The sequence below is a fragment of the Erinaceus europaeus genome, chromosome 11 (genome assembly GCF_950295315.1).
Source record: "Erinaceus europaeus chromosome 11, mEriEur2.1, whole genome shotgun sequence".
NCBI lineage: Eukaryota > Metazoa > Chordata > Mammalia > Eulipotyphla > Erinaceidae > Erinaceus > Erinaceus europaeus.
In genome coordinates, this window is record NC_080172.1 from 101413992 (window position 1) to 101434463 (window position 20472).

Genomic DNA, 20472 nt, shown 5'->3' on the forward strand with positions numbered 1-20472 from the left:
TGTCTTGTCTGTTTGAGAATCTCAGGACTCCCCAACTAGGGCCCCAGCTGATGGGGTGGCCTGATAGTCATCATTAAAGTATGCCAATCACTTGCCCTTATTCAGCTTTTGTTATCCTTACTTTGATAAAGTTAGTTTTGGAGTGAGTGAGGGAAGTATAATAGGAAGCAGGTGAGGAGGGTATCTAAGTCTAAGTAGACACTATTTAATTAGGAAATTTATGGTGTCTTTTTAGGTCTTTCTATTTGCTTGCTGCATTTACTGACTCACTGCAGACTATTGTGCACATTTGCTTTCAGGTATATATTTTACCCTAATTTATGGATACATGTGGACATATATCCTATCTCATAGGACCTGATCTATATCTAGGTTTTGGGACTTTGTTAGGAAGTGAACCACCTGGGATGGAATTAGAGAATTCTATGAAAGGAAAGGTCTCACCAGAGTAATGAGGTTGAAGGGCTGACATTCCACGCCTGATGTCTCTGAGCACAGTCTGAAGCGAAGCATGCTGAAGTGGCACTCATTGCTTTAACTAGGCTGGGATCAGCAGATGCGATATAATTTGGTATGAACTGAGAGAAGCATGCAGGAAAGTGAGCCCCACCCTAGAGGTTACAGGACTGGCGGAAATATAGGCTCTATAGAGAAAGTGGAAGGCTCCTGTTGTCTTAGGGTTTAAGAAGGCAATAGATAGTTACTGCTGTAATCAAATTATTTGGCAATTGGATTAACTTTGAAATATCCCTTTTTAAGGATTTGCTGTATCAGACACAACAGCACCATAATTTATGTCCTTTGACATAATTTGAATGTAGCTGTGTCTTATAGAGTAATGCCACCGGTTGCTTCTGTTTTCCCTGGTCTAAGTTTTCAAGACAGTCAACATTTCTAAGACTCAGCCTATGGTCTGTGCATTAACAAATTTGAGACATTCAATCAATTTCCCCCTCTCATATTAATTAAATAGTGATCTATATGACTACAAGTTAATAGAAGTGTACATAGACACCATTCCCACCACCAAAGGACTGTCCCATCCCACCCCCTCCAGTGAAGCCAAACATCCAGAGATTTTTACTTTAGTTCCTTACTCCAAACTCAGTCAAATCCTGTAAATGCCCATTTTCAGCGGGGAAGCAATTCCAGAAGCCAGAACTTCAACCTCTGCACCCCATAATGACCCTGGATCCATACTCCTAGAAGGATAAAGATTGGGAAAGCTATAAGGGGACGGGATGGGATACAGAGTTCTGGTGGTGGGAATTGTATGGAATTGTACCCCTCTTATCCTATAGTTTTTGTCAGTGTTTCCTTTTTATGAATAAAAAATTTAAAATAAATAAATAAATAAATACAGCTCTAGGGATATGAAGTGCCTTCCTCAACTGAGTGTTTCATCTGGCAACTCTGACTTCCTGTAGATTCACAAGCTACAGAAGTTTCACCTAGGATTCTCTGGATGCCCATACATATCAGATGAGCACATCTGCAGGAAAGCTACACAGAACAGAGACATATCCAATCACTTGATTCTACCTGGATTATCTGTCAGGAGCACCCATCATCTGCTGTTTACTAAGTCTGTTTGGAGAGCCGGCAGGACGATGTGTTACTTGTACTGTTTTCCTAATTCTCTTGCCCCTACTTCTTTTTCAATATAAGACCTAATAAATATTTGTTTGGGAACATGAATCATTGTTAATGTCCATTACAATGAGAATCCCAAAACCTGACTTACTAAGTACATATCTTTAAGTAGTATAAAAGGGGAGATCTTAGTGTGTTTTTGTAGACCTAGATATAATGAAGTAAAGATAGAAGATAGACCTGTAAGAATGGAAGAATTCATATTCCACAGGGGAAAGAGAATATATTTCTCAAAAGACACTTTAAAAGAAGAATATTTTAGGGAACTGTCCTCACAAAACTTGTCTTGAGGAGTTCTAAAAATTATGATAGAAAATTAATAATGATGATAGCTCTTTGTTTTAGTGCATACTCACTACATGTCAGTGTATATGTATTAACTCATGTCATCTTTCTCATAACCCTAAATTCAGTAATTGAACTTCAGATAAAACTGTCATTCAGAGAGAGTCACTGTCACACTGATGGGCACTTTTCAAAAATATATATATATATATATATATAGTACTATGCCGACACTGTAGTAGCAGAGCAGATAACTACTACAGACGTGTATAACCATTCAAAAGTAAGATATTCCTACAAAACCATTTATATGCCAATATGGCACAAAGTTAAAAAAATGACAACCTATAATATCAGAAAAACAACACGAAGTACCGTATAACACTAATATGTAGTAGAAAATCACTATACTGATAAATCCACAGCCTGCACATTCTATATATCAAGTCTTTCCTAAGGAAGAAACGTGACTGTGTTACTTTTACTGTTCCAGTTACTTGCTGCTTCTCTAAGGACAGGAAAAAAACAAGAAGCTGAAGTTATCACTGGGACTTGTTGCCTGTACAACTTCACTGTTTCTGGAGACCATATTTTTTTTTCTATTTCTTTCTACTTTTTATTATTCTAGAGACAGAAAAAGAAAGGACACACACACGAGAGAGAGAGAGAGAGAGAGAGAGAGAGAGAGAGACCTGCAGCAATATTATGCTACTCCACAAAGCCTCGACCCTGCCCAGGGATTGGAGGGTTTAAGCCCAATTACTTGCACATGGTAACACGGTGCTCTGCCTTTTGAGCCACCACTGAAGGCATTTTTCTTCAAAATCTTTGTATTTCTTTCACTCAGCAAGTGGTATAATGCAAACTAATGCTAAGAAGGGGACACTGCATTATCTTTATTTTATAGAAATATTTCCAGCTATTGGTAGGATAAGAGTCCATGTGCTCTGCTGCCTGATGAGTGGCATTGGAATTTATTTTCATCTCACTCGCAGTGGTGACAGTTAAAAAAAAACAACAAGTTTTACTCTCTTCCCCAACTACAGGAATCTTTTTACATACTAGAAGACTAGTCAAATAAATGTGATTTAAATGATATATAACTATAATACTTGGTTTGTATGCTGTAATAATGTTAAGCCATGATTATATTATTTTTATTTTAATTTATTTATAAAAAGGAAACACTAACAAAACCATAGGATAAGAGGGGTACAACTCCACACAATTCTCACCACCCGAACTCCGTATCCCATCCCCTACCTTGATAACTTTCTTATTCTTTAACCCTCTGGGAGTATGAGCCCAAGGTCCTTGGGGGATGCATAAGGTGGGAAGTCTGGCTTCTGTAATTGCTTCCCCACTGAACATGGCATTGTAAGGTTGATCCATACTCCTAGCCTGTCTCTCTCTTTCCCTAGTGGGGAAGGGCTCTGTTTGAGTGAGCTCCAGGACACATTGGTGGGGTTGTCTGTCCAGGGAAGTCTGGTTAGCATCATCATGGTAGCATCTGAAACCTGGTGGCAGAAAAGAGAGTCAACATATAAAGCAAAACAAGTTGTTGACTAATCATGAACCTAAAAGCTGGAGTAGTGCAGATGAAGAGTTTGGGGGCTGGGGGTCAGGCGGTGGCGCAGTGGGTTAAGCGCATGTGGCGCAAAGCGCAGGGGCTGCATAAGGATCCCGGTTAGAGCCCCCGGCTCCCCACCTGCAGGGGAGTCGCTTCACGGGCAGTGAAGCAGGTCTGCAGGTGTCTATCTTTCTCTCCCCTTCTCTGTCTTCCCCTCCTCTCTCCATTTCTCTCTGTCCTATCCAACAATGAATTGCGTCAACAAGGGCAATAATGATAACCACAACGAAGCTATAACAAGGGCAACAAAAGGGGGAAAAAATGGCCTCCAGGAGCGGTGGATTCATGGTGCAGGCACTGAGCCCAGCAATAACCCTGGAGGAGGGAAAAAAAAAAGAGTTTGGGGGTCCTCCATTTTGTAAGCTAGTAAGCATATTTTAGTTATATGCAAAGGGGCCTGTAATTATACTAGTTTTTTTTTTTCCTTTCTCTGAGCCTGAAATCTGATATGCAGGTGGATCCAAGTTATTGTCAGGGGAGATGATGTCATGGCTGGAAAAAGGACCAGAAAGCTGGATCAGGGAAGAAAGTAGCTCCCAAATATGGGAAAGATGTATAAATATTGTTGGCCATTGATTTGATATGATCTGGGTCCCATATTCATCTTAGGAGCCTATGTGACCTCTGCATCCCTGTGGATCTGAGCTCACATTCTGTGGTCATGAGTAGGAACATTCCATGCTGCCCCAATATCAGGAACCATCTTCCTCAGGTGGAGCATAGAGTATGTTGTCCAGCCTCCCTTTGGAGGATGCAACATTCTCTACCATTGTTAATCCAAGTTGAGGGCAAGGTCCTATGGGGGCCCACAACGGGGTCTGTTTTGTTGTTCCTGATAGAGATGACTCATAACAATGGAGAGAGGAGTTTATTCGAGTTCTTGTCCAGTCATGTCTGTTTGGGAATCTCCTAACTCCCCCGACTGGGGCCTCAGCTGATGGGGTGGCCTGACAGTAGCTAAAGAATCATTGTTAAAGTATGCCAGTCTCTTTCCCCTATTCAGCTTTTGCAGTCCTTGCTTTGATAAGGATAGCTTGGGAGTGAGTGAGGGAAGTATAATAGGAAATAGGTGAGGAGGGTATCTAAGTCTAAGTAGACAATATTTCATTATGAATGTATGAACTGACTCAGTGCAGACTATTGTGTACTTTTGCTTTCAGGTATATATTTTGCCCTAATTTATGGATACATGTGAGCATATGCTCTATCTCATTGGACCTGGTCTACATCTAGGTTTTGGGACTTTGTTAGGAAGATAACCACCTGGAATGGAATTAGAGAATCCTATGAAAGGAAAGGTCTTACCCAAGTAATGATGCTGAAGGGTTGACATTCCATGCCTGATCTCTCTGGACATAGTCTGAAGTGAAGCATGCTGAGGTGGTACTTATTGCATTGATTAGGTTGGGATCATCAGATGCAATATCATTTGGTATGAATTAAGAGAAGCATGCAGGAAAGTGAGCCCCACCCTAGAGGCTCCAGGACTGGGGGAATATAGGCTCTGTAGAGGAAGTGGGAGATTCCTGCTGCCTTAGGGCTTAATAAGGCAATAGATAGTTATAGTTATAATTAAATTATTTGGCAATTGGGTTAACTTTGAAATATCCTGTTGTTAAGATTTGCTGTATCAGACACAACATCACCATAATTTATATCCTTTGACATTATTTGTATGTAGCTGTGCCACCAGTTGCTTCTGTTTTCCCTGGTCTAAGCTTTTAAGAGAGTCAACATCTCTAAGACACAGCCTATGGTCTGTGCATTAAAAAGTTTGAGACATTCAATCAATTTTCCCCACGCTCATATTACTTAGTGATTTATATGACTACAAATTAATAAGAGTGTACATAAACACCATTCCCATCACCAAAAGACTATATCCCATTCCATCCTCCCCCAACCCTCCCCCCCATCCTATGAAGTCACACATCCACCCTCACCCTCAATCCAGGGTTTTTAATGATATTTAAGTACTATTAAAATGTTTTCTACCCTCAAGTAACTCATAGTACATCCAAGAATAGATATAGTTCTCACAAATTTCCAGATGAGAAAACTGAAATGAACAGAGATTAAGATAAATTTGCCCAAGGTGATCTATATACCAACATGTCTAATTCCTAGCCAAGGCCATGACTGTGATCCTGGAGTGTGTTGCCAAACTGATCTGATCTATGTTGGCTCCTCCGAGTTTCTGAATGTAAGGATTGCATGGTGACAATAACTGGTTGTCAAGTAGAATCCCCCTTCAATACTCCTGATTATCTGTTATATACAGTAAAAAAGTCTATTGTGTGTAAAAAAGGAAAGTAATGAAGTTATTAAAAGACACTGCAAAGAGAAACTGCAGATTAAGAGTTGGTGAAAGAAGAGACTATGTAACTCTGCCATTCAAAAACACAGAGCATTCTGGTAGCAAAAGAAATCATGTGAACATGAAAGGAAAAAATAAGATGAATGAAAACCCTTTTTGGGGGTGACATTCGGCAAACCTCCTTAATCAAACTTCCCCCTTTAAGAATTTGGGGTGGGGGAGTTTGATTTAGAAGGATACCCTGCCTCACTATTTCAGTGAACTCATTCCTACTTCCTTCTGTTGAGGAAAACTTTGACACTGAAGAACTATGGGCTCAACAAACATTCCACAGAGTAAGATTGTTTTTAATATAAAATACAATAAGCCAACACCAGAAGACTGATGAGCTGTCAACGGACACAAGTCACTCCTCTCTGTGCTCCTGGGATTTAAAACCTTAGACATCTTCAGTGTCTGCTCACACATCAGCTGTCAGATCCTGGCATAAGAACTCATTTTATTTGAAAATTGAAAAGTTACTCCATTTTAATAATGTTTATTTTTAATTGATAATGTGTCTCCCATGGCATAAATTATCAGAAATTGTCGTGAAATCTTAGCCTAGAAAGAAAAATGACCTCTAACAAGTTTTTCATTTGGTTACATCAAATCATACCTTGCAGGATCAAGAGAATATAGATAATTTCCAAGGTCTGATTATCAGAATAGGTATTTAAAGCACATACATTTAGGTTCAGTGTCTTACATATTTCCAGATTTGAATGGCTGTGCCTACTCTGAGGTTGTGTGTATGACAAAGCAAGGGGACCTAGGCAGACACTACATTCCATCAACAAGGCAATCTTGTAGCTTTAGATCCTGGAACCAAAGTATGGCCCTTGAGAAACATTCTGACACTGTGAATTTGAAGTCTCCTTGTACAATGACTGCCAGGAAGTTTAAAATGTTAAATTATCTCTCAAACTTACCCTAGAAACTCAAGTTAGCTTACTAAAGGTTTTCGTTTTTGGCTTTTTTTTTTTTTCCCTGTTTGAAAAACTTCTTTGTTTCACTAAGGGTAAATCTCCTGTGTTTTGTAACGTTGTTATTGAACAAGTTTAATGATTTGCTGAGGACCTCATCTAGAGGCAGCTCGAGATTAGAAACGTATGGTGGTGGAAGCTCTCCTAAAATAAATGAAAATATTTTATTCAGCTACAGGGAAGGGTCTCCAGAGATAAAATTAGAAGCTAGCTGTGAAGGGAGATGTTTAGGCATGCTCTGGAATTATTTATCAGCATTTTCTGCTTGTGTGAAAATAAGCAGACATTAAGTTTAAATTAAACAAAGGGGGAAAGAAAACAAGTTTTTTTTCAAGTAATTTGACTGCTAATGATATTTCTGAATTATTCTCAGCTTAATAGTTTAAGTAATTTGCAATGATAATAATTGTTTCAGCTAAAGATTCAATAGTGTGGATTTTTTTTTCTTTTTGCCAAGATTAACCCTCTTTAAAACCTTTAATGGACACGTAATTGCAAATTTATTGTGGGCTTTGTTAATTTTTAAATTTGTTTTCTTCTTGACATTTCTTTTAATTTAATTTAATTTTATTACATTCATCAACAATTTGAGAAACTAACTTAAAAGTCCATTAAAAAGGAATAAATGTTCTTTATGTTGCACTTGTTTGTCTTTATTTATAATGAGACTGAGCTTGTAGATAGACTTAAGGCAGCTTAATTATTACTTTCAACATTAATGCACTGCTTCTCATGCACTCATTCAAAATAAGTATGCTTTTAAGGTTTGTTGGAAAAAAACCGTAAACTGTTAACCTGGAGTCGCAGTTTCCCCTTAAATAATTAAATAAAGAAGACTAGAGCCCTAACTAACAAACAAACCTGTATTTTAAATAGCATATAGGTAATGAATTTTTACTAAAAACACTTATCCTTTGTCCTTAAAAGAGACTTCATGCTATCATAAATAATCATTGACAATATTTTTATTTGAAATGTAGCAGGGCTAATAAAATAGAAACTAAAAGTCTAAGTGTTATGGCTGTTTTTTATATTGAGGAAATGTAAATATATAACTTGACATTTTGTCAGCCAGTAAATTGTCTTTCTCAGGTCCTGAACTAAGTCACCATATCAATCATCCACACAGAATGACCAGGGCTACTAACGTTCCTTCCCCTTGATACTGTTGCAGAAATGAAATGCTTGATGAGAATAAAACTTTTCCTAGAAACTCACATTGCATCTTTGAATGTTCTGTGTTCACGTTAACTATCTTCTAAGAAAGATTCAGGTATCTATTATTAAATAACTTCCGTTAACCTATTCCACTATGAATTAAAATTGAATTGTACCTTAACTTCCAAGAAGAGTAGAAAAAGAACAGAAAAGATTAAAAAAAAAAAGTGAGCCAAGGTATAGTGAGGACTCAGTAAAGGAATAACCCTTTCCACACCAGAGGAAAAGAGTTTGTATGATACACACACACACACACACACACACACACACACACACACACACACACACACACACACACGTATCTGGGTGACTTAAGTGTAATCTCAATTTGGTGCAACTTTTTTTTTTTAATCTGAACTGTCACAAATGTTAATGACTTTAAAACACTTTAAAATGACATTCTCACCACTCTGCTAGTATTCTTTCAGTGCTCAGGAATCAGACAATTGCAAGGTGAGGCATTAAAGTAGTCTAAACGACATTACAATAATGCGATTAAAAGGAGAAAAAAAGACATTGTTACTGACAAAAGAAAGGAACAGTTCAAGCCTTCATTATTTAGTTGAAATGTAACAAGTGCTTTAGTATTAGCTCATTAAAAAATACCCCTAGCCTTTACATTGATAATTACTTGAGTTTTACCCAAATTGCTTAATTTTCTGAGTGTTATGTAGCAGTAAGTAACCTAAATCCCTTACATCACCTCAAAAATACATATTTGTTGTATCTTTTCCATATATAGTCTCCTTTTCTCTTCAGTTTTATTCCCTTTATGTCTTAATGCTCTGAACTACCATGCAGTTATCACCTTATCTTTTTTGAAAATATAACATCTTGCTTTACAAATTTTCACACTAGAGAAAAATTTTCTATTTCTTGCACAGTATGTTCTGTGGCTGTCTCTTTGTCTCCTTTCTTACTATGGCTTCTAATGTTCTGACAAATATACAGAATCCCAGTAAGGGTGCAATACATTAATTCATAATATAATTGACAAACTAATGTGGTTCACTATTCACTGTATGGTATGGACAAAAGATGGGACTGAAAAGTGATTACAAATTAACACTAGCCTTCTGGGTGAATATTTGAATAAAAGTTTACTGGGTTTAATTACTGCACATATCTATTTTGAAGCCTTAATGTGTGGTACTTTCTACATGTCAATCTTCATAAAACATATCTGTTTATATAAGTTAAGAGCTTCCAAGCTTTCACTATTTCGATTACATGATATACCTTTTCAACAATTTCTTTCCAATATCCTCAGTTCCTATCATTACATATCAGAGCTTGTATCCAATGCCTATTTCAACATAACTATATATTTTACCCATACTAATATCTAGGATGGTGAGGGTTATAGTGGGTGAACAATTCAGTTCTGTAGGTCCAGTTAAATTGTCTTCAAATTTGTACCTTTTAATTTCTTTTTTTTTTTTTCTCTCTCCAGGGCTATTGCTGGGTTCGGTGCATGTACCATGAATCCACTGCACCTGGAGACCATTTTTTCCCCCTTTTGTTGCCCTTGTTGTAGCCTCGTGGTTATTATTATTGCCATTGTTGATGTTGTTCGTTGTTGGATAGGACAGAGAGAAATGGAGAGAGGAGGGGAAGACAGAGGGGGAGAGTAAGGTAGACACCTGCAGACCTGCTTCACCGCCTGTGAAGCGACTCCCCTGCAGGTGGGGAGCCAGGGCCCAAACCAGGATCCTTATGCCGGTCCTTGCGCTTTGTGCCACATGAGCTTAACCCACTGCGCCACCACCCGACCCCCAACTTTTTACTTTCATACTGTTTTATTTCAACCTAAATTTTCATTACATTCCTCAAATATTTGAGTTAATGATCTAATGCCACTCCTTCATCTCATCTGAACAGATCAATAGATTCCTAGTACAAACAAAACAGTGCTAGGAAATTATCTTATCAAACTACAGTCTTCATTTTTTCTTCTTCTCAGTCTTCTCCTCCTCCTTCTCCTCCTCCTTCTCTCCCTCCTTCTCCTCCTTCTTTTATAAAAAGGATATGTTCCCTGGGCAGATGACCTCACCAATGTGTCCTGGAACCCAACCTCCACAGAGCCCTACTCCACTAGGGAAAGATAGGAATAGACTGGAAATATGGATAACACCCCATAAAGATCTTTGGTTCATACTTCCAGAGGGATAAAGAATAGGGAACCTTCCAATAAAGGGGGTGAAATATGGAACTCTGGTGGTAGGAATTGTACCCCTTTTATACCATAATTTTTTCCACCATGATTATTCAATAATATAATTAATTAAAAAGAAAAAAAAAAAACCTAGCCACTTCAAGTATACAAGAGAAGAAAGTCTTTGTTTTTCCAGATTTTATAGTTTATCCCTTGTTAAATTTATGATGAAATTTAAACCCAGAAGAAAGAGAAACATGTAGTAAAAATTTGGACAGACACTTTATAATAACAAAGTAAATAGATCTCGTGTACAGCTTCTTATTGATAATAAATTCTCCATTCACTAAGGGAAACAAAGTGAATATTTCTTGGCAAATTATATTCTCTTATGTGCTGCTGCCAAATTAAATACTTGAACAAGTGCAGTTCTACAGCCTATGCTTGAAGCTAGGCTAATGTCACTATATTTGGAGTGAAACAATGCTGAAAAGTCGGTATAAAATGTTTTTGTTTTTAATAGGTCTCAATTGTTTACCATATCCCTCTTTTTTTTTTTTCAAATACGGTGCTTCTGATTCTTATGGGAGGAATCTGGAGAAAATAATTTCTCATTTCCACATCAAATTTTCATCTCTGACCTCTGAGACCATTCAGGTTAGAGGCATCTATTAAGAAAATGCCCCCAAACTCTGAAACATATTTTATCATAAGTTTTAATTTGTATAAGGCATTTCAAGAAATGCTTTCTATCCTCATGACAGAAAAAAGTATACAAAAATCTGTCGTATTAATCTCATATTTCTGAGCAACTTAAAAAAAAAAAGAAAGAAATTAGAAATCTAAGCACAATGGGTTTGGTTTCAAATGATGTGATGTCTTCAAAGCAAGAATGTCCACATTTCTATGAGAGAACTCAAACTCCTGCCAGTCCGACTTTTCTTCACTTCTGAAAACAGCATATTTTACTTGCTCATGAAATTTGACTTGGCTATCTGAGTTCTTATGTTTTCACCTAAACTGGTTTTCTTTGTCCTGGAAAATTCTTCAATGTCTCAAGTACCCAGTCATGAATTTTAGGCAGAGAAGGCCAAGGTGGAAAGGAAATTAAAAGGAAAGTAAGTGTGGTATCTAATAATAATTAGAAGAGCATATATGTAGGAAACAGGGAAATTTGATCTTAATCGTTGCTCAGTTATTTAGTTGACATGATCAGAAAGACACCATAACCTTGGTGATGATCATACTAAACTAAGAAATAAACACTTGATGAACAAATAATAACATTTCAATTTGACGTTACTTGTCTTGTCATAGGATGTTAGAAATGGTAAAACTTAGTTACCTTTGCAACACAGGTTAGCTATGCAAACCTATTGTTCTGGTTGATCAATAAGAGATAAAGAGAAGTGGTCCTGGAGGTGGTCTGGTGGTAGAACTTTGAACATCAATCATGATAGCTCAAGTTTGATCCCTGATACTAACCATGCCACAGTATTGCTCTGGTCTCTCTTACTTTTTCATATTCCCCTTTAACTCATGAAATAAATAAGTATTAAAATTAAAATGTAATATATATATAGTTTAGGGCAAACTTTTTGTTTGCCTAAGGCTAATATCCTAATCCTAGAGTCCCTTGTCACTGGTATCATTTATTTTATTTTTCTTAATACTTTATTTATTTTGGATAGAGACAAAGAAAACTTGAGAGGGGAGGGGAAGAGAGAGAGAGAGGGAGAGAAAGAGAGAGAGAAAGACCATCAGCACTATTTCACCATTAGTAAAGCTTCCCCCTGCATGTTGGGGCTGAGGTCATGAACCTGTGCACTAGAATGTGTATGCTCAACCAGGTATGCCAGTGTCCAGACCTCTAGAATCCTTAATTTTTTTATTTGAGTTTGGAAGTAATATTTGGACAGCAGGAACCATATTTTGGCTATAAGTTTATAAGAAGGGTCAAAATACAGAGAGACAAAGTTTGTTGTCTTACTAAAATACTCACTATAATACCACTAGACTATTTATGCTTAGAATGTGTATATTTGTATGAAAAAAATAATCCCCGTAGGGGCCGAATTGTGGCACACCTGGTTAAATACACACACTCCAATTAGCAAGGACCCAGGTTCAAATCCCTGGTTCACACATATAAGGAGGAAAGCTTTATGAGTGAAGCAGAGCTGTAGGTATTTGTCTTCCCTTCTCTATCTCCCCTGATCATCTCAATTTCTCTCTTTCTCTATCCATTAATGTTTTCTAAACCCTGTTATTTAATGACCAGAGTTATCATAGGTTACCTGTAACCACTAGATTCCTAACTGATTCACTGAGTCAAGTCAAATATTTTCCACTCATGACAGTCTTAGCCTTTTTTTATCCACTAATCACTCATAAACAGAAGTTAGCTAGTTAATTAATGGGAATTTTCCTCCTGTTGTTGTTGTTTTCTTTCTTTTCTCTCTCTTTCTTCCTCTATTTTTGGCCTAAGGAGTTGTGAAAAAAAAACCCAAATGTTGGTTCTTTAAAAAATTAAACAAGATTGACAAACCCCTAGTGAGACTCATTAGAAAAAAAGAAAAGAAGACTCAAATAAATAGAATTGTAAATGATAGATGACTTATCACAGCTGACATGACAGAAATCCCTAAAATCATACGAAACTTCTACGAAGAGCTATATACCACCAAACTAGAGAGTCTAGAAGGAATGGAAAAATTCCTAGAAGCATATGACCTTCAAAAATGGGACCATGAAGAATTACAAAACTTAAATGCACCAATCACAGACAAAGAAATCAAAACAGTTATTAATCAAACTGTTATCAATAGGTGTAGAGAAAGCATTTAACAAAATGCAATACCTATTCTTGCTCAAAATACTAAAAAAATGGGAATAGATGGGAAATTTCTCAAGTTGGTGGAGTCCATATATAGCAAACCTATAGTCAACATCATACTCAATGGACAGAAGCTGAAAGCATTCCCCTTCAGATCAGGGGCTAGACAGGGCTGTCTACTGTCACCATTACTCTTCAACATAGTATTGGAAGTTCTTGCCATAGCAATCGGGGAAGAGAAAAAAATCAAAGGAATACAGATTGGAAGGGAAGGAGTCAAGCTCTCACTATTTGCAGATGATGTGATAGTATACATAGAAAGACCTAAAGAATCCAGCAGAAAACAACTGGAAGTTATTAGGCAATATAGCAAGGTGTCAGGCTATATAATCAAGTCAAAAGGCAGTGGAATTTCTTTATGAAACACTAAATCTGAAGATGAGGACATCCAGAAATCACTCCCCATTCACTGTTGCAGCAAAAGCAATAAAATACCTAGGAATAAAGCTGACCGTAGAAGTAAAAGACTTGTAAACTGAAAACCATGAGTCACTATTCAAGGAAATAGAAAATGATACCAAGAAATGGAAGGACATCCCATGCTCATGGATTGATTAGAAAAATTAATATCATCAAAACGAATATTCTCCCCAGAGCCAAATACAAATTTAATTCGATACCCATCAGAATTCCACCAAGCTTCTTTAAGAGAATAGAGCATGAACTATAATCATTTATCTAGAACCAGGAAACACCTAGAATTGCCAAAACAATCTCTAGGAAAAGAAACAGAAATGGAGGTATCACATTCCCAGATCTCAAACTATATTAAAAGGCCATAATCATCAAAACAGCCTGGTACTGGAAGAAAAAATATAGGCACACAGACCAATGGAACAGAACTGAAAGCCCTGAACTAAACCCCCACACCTATGGACATCTAATCTTTGAAAAGGGGGCCCAAAGTATTAAATGGAAGAAGAAGGCTCTCTTCAATAAATGGTGCTGGGTTGTAATATGCAGAAGAATGAAACTGAACCACCTTATCTCACCAGAAACAAAAATCAACTCCAGATGCATCAAGGACCTGGATGTTAGATCAGAAACTATCAAATACTTACAGGAAAACATTGGTGGAACACTCTCCCACCTAATCTTCTAGGACATATTTGATGATACAAACCCAGCTACAAGGAAGACTAAATCAGAAACAAATCAATGGGACTATATCAAGAAGAGCTTTTGCACAGCCAAAGAAACTTTCACACAAAGAGACCCCTCACAGAATGGGAGGCTATCTTCACATGCCATATATCAGAAAATATACTAATAACCAAAATATACAAAGAGCTCAGCAAACTTAGCCCCAAAATAACAAATAACCCTATCCAAAATGGACAGATGATATGGACAGAACATTCACTACAGAAGAGATCCAAAAGGCTAACAAACACATGAAAAATTGTTATAGGTCACTTATTGTCAAAGAAATGCAAATAAAGACAACATTGAGATACCATCTTACCCCTGTGAGAATGGCATACATCAAAAAGGACTCCTAGTGGGGAAGTCCTCTGGAGAAGCGGAGCTCCAGGTCGTATTGGTGGGGTTGTCTGTCTAGGGAAGTCTGTTCGCTTCCTGCTAGCATCTGGAACCTGGTAGCTGAATAGAGAGTTAATATACAAAGCCAAACAAACTGTTGGACAATTATGGACCTAAAGGCTGGAATAGTGCAGGTGAAGCATTGGGATGTCCTCCATTTTGCAGATAGCTAGTAGGCATATTTTAATTATATTTCAAAGGGCCTGTAGCTATACTAGTGTTTTGTTTTGTTTTGTTTTGCCTGAACCTGAAATCTGATATGCAGGTGAATCCTAATTATTGTCTGGGGAGATGATGTCACAGCTGTAAAAAGGACCAGAAAGCTGGATCAGGGAAGAGGGTAGCTCCCCATATGGGAAAGGGGTACAAATATTACTGTAAACCCCATCAATTTGATGTGATCTGGGGCTCATAATTAGCTTTGGAGCCTATGTGACCTCTGCATTCCTCTAGATCTGAGCTCACATTCTGAGATCATGAGTAGGAACATTCCATGCTGCCCCATCTTCCTCAGGTGGAGTATAAAGTATGTTGTCCATCCTCCAAAGGGAGGATGGAACGTTCTCTAACCATTGTTGATCCAGGTTGAGGGCAAGGTCCCATAGGGGCCCACAAAGGGGTCTATTTTGTTGTTCCTGATAGTGATGACTGGAAACAATGGAGAGAGGGAGTTATTCCAAGTCTAGGCCCATCAAGTCTGTTTGGGAGACTCAGGACTCCCTGATTAGGGCCCCAGCTGGTGGAATGGCCTGATAGTGATTGCAACAATCACAGACAAAGAAATTGAAACTGTTATTAAGAATCTCCCCAAGAACAAAAGTCCTGGACCAGATGGCTTCACAAATGAATTCTACAAAACCTTCAGGAAACAGTTAAAACCTATACTTTTAAAGCTCTTCCACAAGATCGAAGAGACAGGAATACTCCCTTCTACCTTCTACGAAGCCAACATCACCCTGATACCAAAAGCAGATAGGGACATAACAAAAATGGAAAAATATAGACCAATATCTCTGATGAACATAGATGCCAAAATATTAAACAAGATCCTGGCCAACCAGATACAGCAGTATATCAGAAAGATTGTTCATCAAGACCAAGTGGGATTTATTCCAGGAATGCAAGTCTAGTTTAACAAACGTAAGTCAATCAATGTCATTCACCACATCAATAAAAGCAAAACCAAAAACCACATGATTATCTCAATAGATGCAGAGAAAGCTTTTGACAAAATTCAACACACATTCATGCTCAATACACTACCAAAAAATGGGAATAGATGGGAAATTCCTCAAGATAGTGGAATCCATATATAGCAAACCTAAAGCCAACATTATACTCAATGGACGAAGCTGAAAAAAATAGCTTTTAAGTAGCAATCAAGAAAATGATGATTGCAACCTTCAGAGTAGACCTGACCGGTGTAAATATTTATATATATTCCATGTTAGACAATGTCTTATTGTTGAAAACAAAGGACTAAAAACCTGGATAAGGACAGGTGACCAGTATACTTGAATGATGACTTGACTGGGACCCTATCATCTGGGGCTCTAGCCAGGCAATCCTGGGATTCCAGATATGTTGGGCTTAGACCTCTAACATATTCCTTTCTCTACTATCACTGGTCATCTCCATCAGGAACAACATTATAAACTCTCTTGTGGGCCTCTACCAGACCTTGCCTTTAATGTCAAACAATAGTATAAACTGTTCCACTCTCTAAAGGGAGGTTGGATCAACACACTCTCCCACTCAAGGAAGACCAGTCCTGAAATGAGTGTAACCCAGAATGTTCCTAACTATGGCCATTAGAATGTGAGTTCAGACTGGCAAGGATGCAGAGGTTACACAGGCTCCTTTACTAATTATGGATAGACATGTATCCTAGGTCAGATCGCAAGGGTTTATAGTTACTGGTATTTATTACCTTTTCTCATATTTGGGAGATACTCTCTACCCTGATACAGCTTTATAATCCTATTTCCAACTTCATCTTCTGAACTTATCTTCCTAGACAATACTTTCAGCCAACCTGCATGCTAGCTGTGGTGCTCAGGCAAAAATTTGTAAAGTCATGGGACCCTTGTAATATACCTGAAATAGACTTCTTAACTTCCTCCAACATGAATCTCATCTGCTCTATTCTTACCTCTAGGTTACTGATTACTAAACAATGTGTTGCTTTATATCTTAATGTTTTTCAGCCACCAAGTTGCAGATGCTACCAGGACGCCAATCTGACATCCCTAGGCAGATGACCTCACTAATGTCTCCAGAAACTCCATCTCTGCAGAGACCTACCTTACTAAGGAAAGACAAGAACAGGCTGGGGATTTGGATCAACCTGTCAATGTCAATGTCCAGTGGAGAAGCAATTAAATAAGTCAGACCTTCCCCTTTGTGGGCCCCCATAGGACCTTACCCTCAACGTGGATCAATAATGGTAGAGAATATTCTATCCTCCGAAGGGAGGCTGGACAACATACTCTATGTTCCACCTGAGAAAGATGGTTCCTGAAATTGGGGCAGCTTGGAATGTTCCTACTCATGATCACAGAATTTGAGCATAGATCTATATGAATGCAGAGGTCAAATAGGCTCCTAAGCTGCATATGGGTCCCATATGAGATCAAATCGATGGGGTTTAGAGTCAACAATATTTAAGCACCTTTCCCATATTTGGGAGCTACTCTCTTCCCTGATCCAGCTTTCTAGCCCTTTTTCCAGCCATGACATCATCTCGCTAGACAATAACTTGGATCCACCTGCATATCAGATGTCAGGCTCAGGGAAAAAAAAAAGCTAGTATGGTCATGGGCTCTTTGGAATATAACTAAAATAGGACTACTAACTATCTACAAAACAGAGACCATCCAATTCTTCATATGAGCTATTCCAGCATTTAGGTTCATGATTAGTCAATAATTTGTTTGGCTTTAAATCCCTTTTCAGGCACCAGGTTCCAGATGTTTCCATGATGCCAACCTGACTTCACTGGTCAGACTACTCCACCAATGCGTCCTGGAGCCTGCTTCCTCAGAGCCCTGCCCCACTAGGGAAAGAGAGAGACAGGCTGGGAGTATGGATTAACCTGCCAATGCCCATGTTCAGCAGGGAAGCAATTACAGAATCTAGACCTTCCACCTTCTGCACCCCATAATGACCCTGGGTCCATACTCTTAGAGGGATAAAAGGATAGGAAAGTCATCAGGGGAGGGGATGGGATATGGAATTCTGGTGGTGGGAATTGTGTGGAGTTGTACCCCTCTCATCTTATGGTTTTTGTCAGTGTTTTCTTTTTATAAATAATTTTTTTTTAAAAAAGTAGTCAGACCTTCCACCTTCTGAATCCCATGAAGATCTTTGGTCCATACTCCCAGAGGGATAAATAAGAAATTTTCCAATGGGGTGTGAAACTCTAGTGGTGGGAATTGTATAGAATTGTACCTCTCTTATCACACAATCTTGTTGATCATTATTAAATCACTAATAAAATGAATGAATAAAAGAAAATCGATACAGATTCCAACTGCAAGGGGGACGTTCCACAAATGGTGGAGCTGTGCTGCAGGTGTCTCTTCCTCTTCCCTCTTAATTTCTTTCTGTCTTTCTCCAAAATAAATGAATATTAAAAACAAAACACGTGCAGGCTAAGAGATGCATTCCCTTTTACATTAGTTTCTATTGTGAACAATGAAATTCTGTATTAAGTCATTATACTTCCTTATGAATGCAAATCTCTTATTTTAAATTAATAGGTTATACAGACATAGTAATTCAAGTAGACCAAAACAGATACTACTCGATTCTTCCTGTTAGCTTTTAATTTTTTTTCACCTGTTCCACTTCTTCCTTCATTCTTTAATATAATTTATTCCTTCTAGGTTAAGGAACAAATGCTGATTGCTGACAAATTAAACTGTCACTGAGCTTGCTTTTCACAAATTGTAAATTCTGCTATTTCAAAATAGTCAGGACACATTGTTTATATACCAATGTTCCCCAGTGTTCTCAATGGCTTGCACACTGTAAGGTGTGAATTGTATTTATTTATCTATTAAGTATATTGAATCTTAGAACTTATTTTATAGTAGGCCAATAACACATTAGCTGTGTGTTTTAATTCCCTATAACTAGAATGAAGTGTGACAAGGTGATTGAAATTCACATTCTTCTTCTAGCGTTTGCCCTTCTTCCGTAGCCAGTCAACAGCGTCAGGTTGAGCCTGATGTAAAGTTTCGAGACCTCCTTTGAATCTGGAGAGGTGGCAGTCGTTGACTATGTGGGTCATAGTCTGTCTGGAGCTGCAGGGGCAGTTCGGGTCATCTCTCATCTCTGGCTCCCCAGCGATGGAACATAGTGGCGCACCAGCCACGGCCTGTTCGATAGCGATTGAAGAGGGCCCAATCATAACGTGCTAGGTCAAAGCCGGGTTGACGCTTGCAGGGGTCTGTGATGAGGTGTTTGTTCTTTACCTCAGCTGACTGCCAACTCTGTTTCCAAGAGACTGGAACAGAGAAGTTCAGTGTAGGCATAGGGGACCAGATTGGGTGACGAGACGTCAAGCGTTGGACAGGGTGGGCGAAGATATCCGCATAGATTGGTGGGTCCCATAAAGAAGAGCTACTGAACAGCAAGCTAAATCCATCCCTTAGACAGTTTGGCTAACACGTGTATTAAATTCATTCTATGATGAGACTAACCCTTTCTGTTCTATTTCTTCACCTGTTAGTTGGCAAAATAACCTCTTTAACTTACCTGCTTTAAAGCAAGGATTAATGAGATGAAATTGGTAGCTGGATCAAAGTGTACTAAATAAGTACTAACATTTTCAAGGAAAATATTATATGTATTTATATCATGCACAGTAGTGGAAATGGAAATCATTTACTTTGGAGACCCTAGTAGCATCATCATTAAATTATTTGCATCCTTTTAAATGCTTTGCATGTTAATAAGAGCATATTCCCGTGACAGCTTTTCCAAAGGCTGCTCATCGTTTTCTTACCAGATATATATACTGGTGTGATGCAAGGGTTTAAACCCTCAAAAATGTCTAGTAAGATGATTTTTCTTTATCCTTTCATAAAATACTTTTGGAGGGATTAGTATTTTGTTTAAATTTGTTGCTGACAAAGTCTTCTTAACTTCATGGATTTTTTTCAACCATTTATTTATTTTACTTCTTCCAAACTTATTCTAGTCACCATTTTAAATGTGAGATGAAGCTCTTCTCTAGCATTTGCTTGAATGACTTAAGGATTCAGTTCCCTGGTAAAAGATTAAAAGAAAAAAAAAAAAAATTCCAAGTCAGAACTTTTTTCTGCTTCAGTGTTTTGCATTTGACTTTATTCACAGGCAACCAGAGAAGAAAAATTCTTCTTTAGATTGCAAATAAGGTTTTGCCTTTTGAGTGGATTTTAATTCTTCGGTTCTCCTCTTTAGTAATAATATTCATTATTCGGATCTCTCCAGAGACAGTATTCCCAATGTCTACCTGGATTCAGCTGCTTCACTAACAGCATACATTTGATCTGAGGTTCTGTAGAGAGAGACTGCAAATAAAAATAAGTCAATCCTCAGAAGGGTTTTCTTAGCCAAAATCTAACTTGAAAGGTGAGTGGGGAAGGGGTTAGTTCCCAGAGGAAAAGTCTGTTTCCCCATGGTTGCTGGTTGGAGGATGAGTGCACTAATTGGAAAACTAGAAGTTCTGGGGCTTTGCAAGTGAAACAGGTAAAAATGTAACTG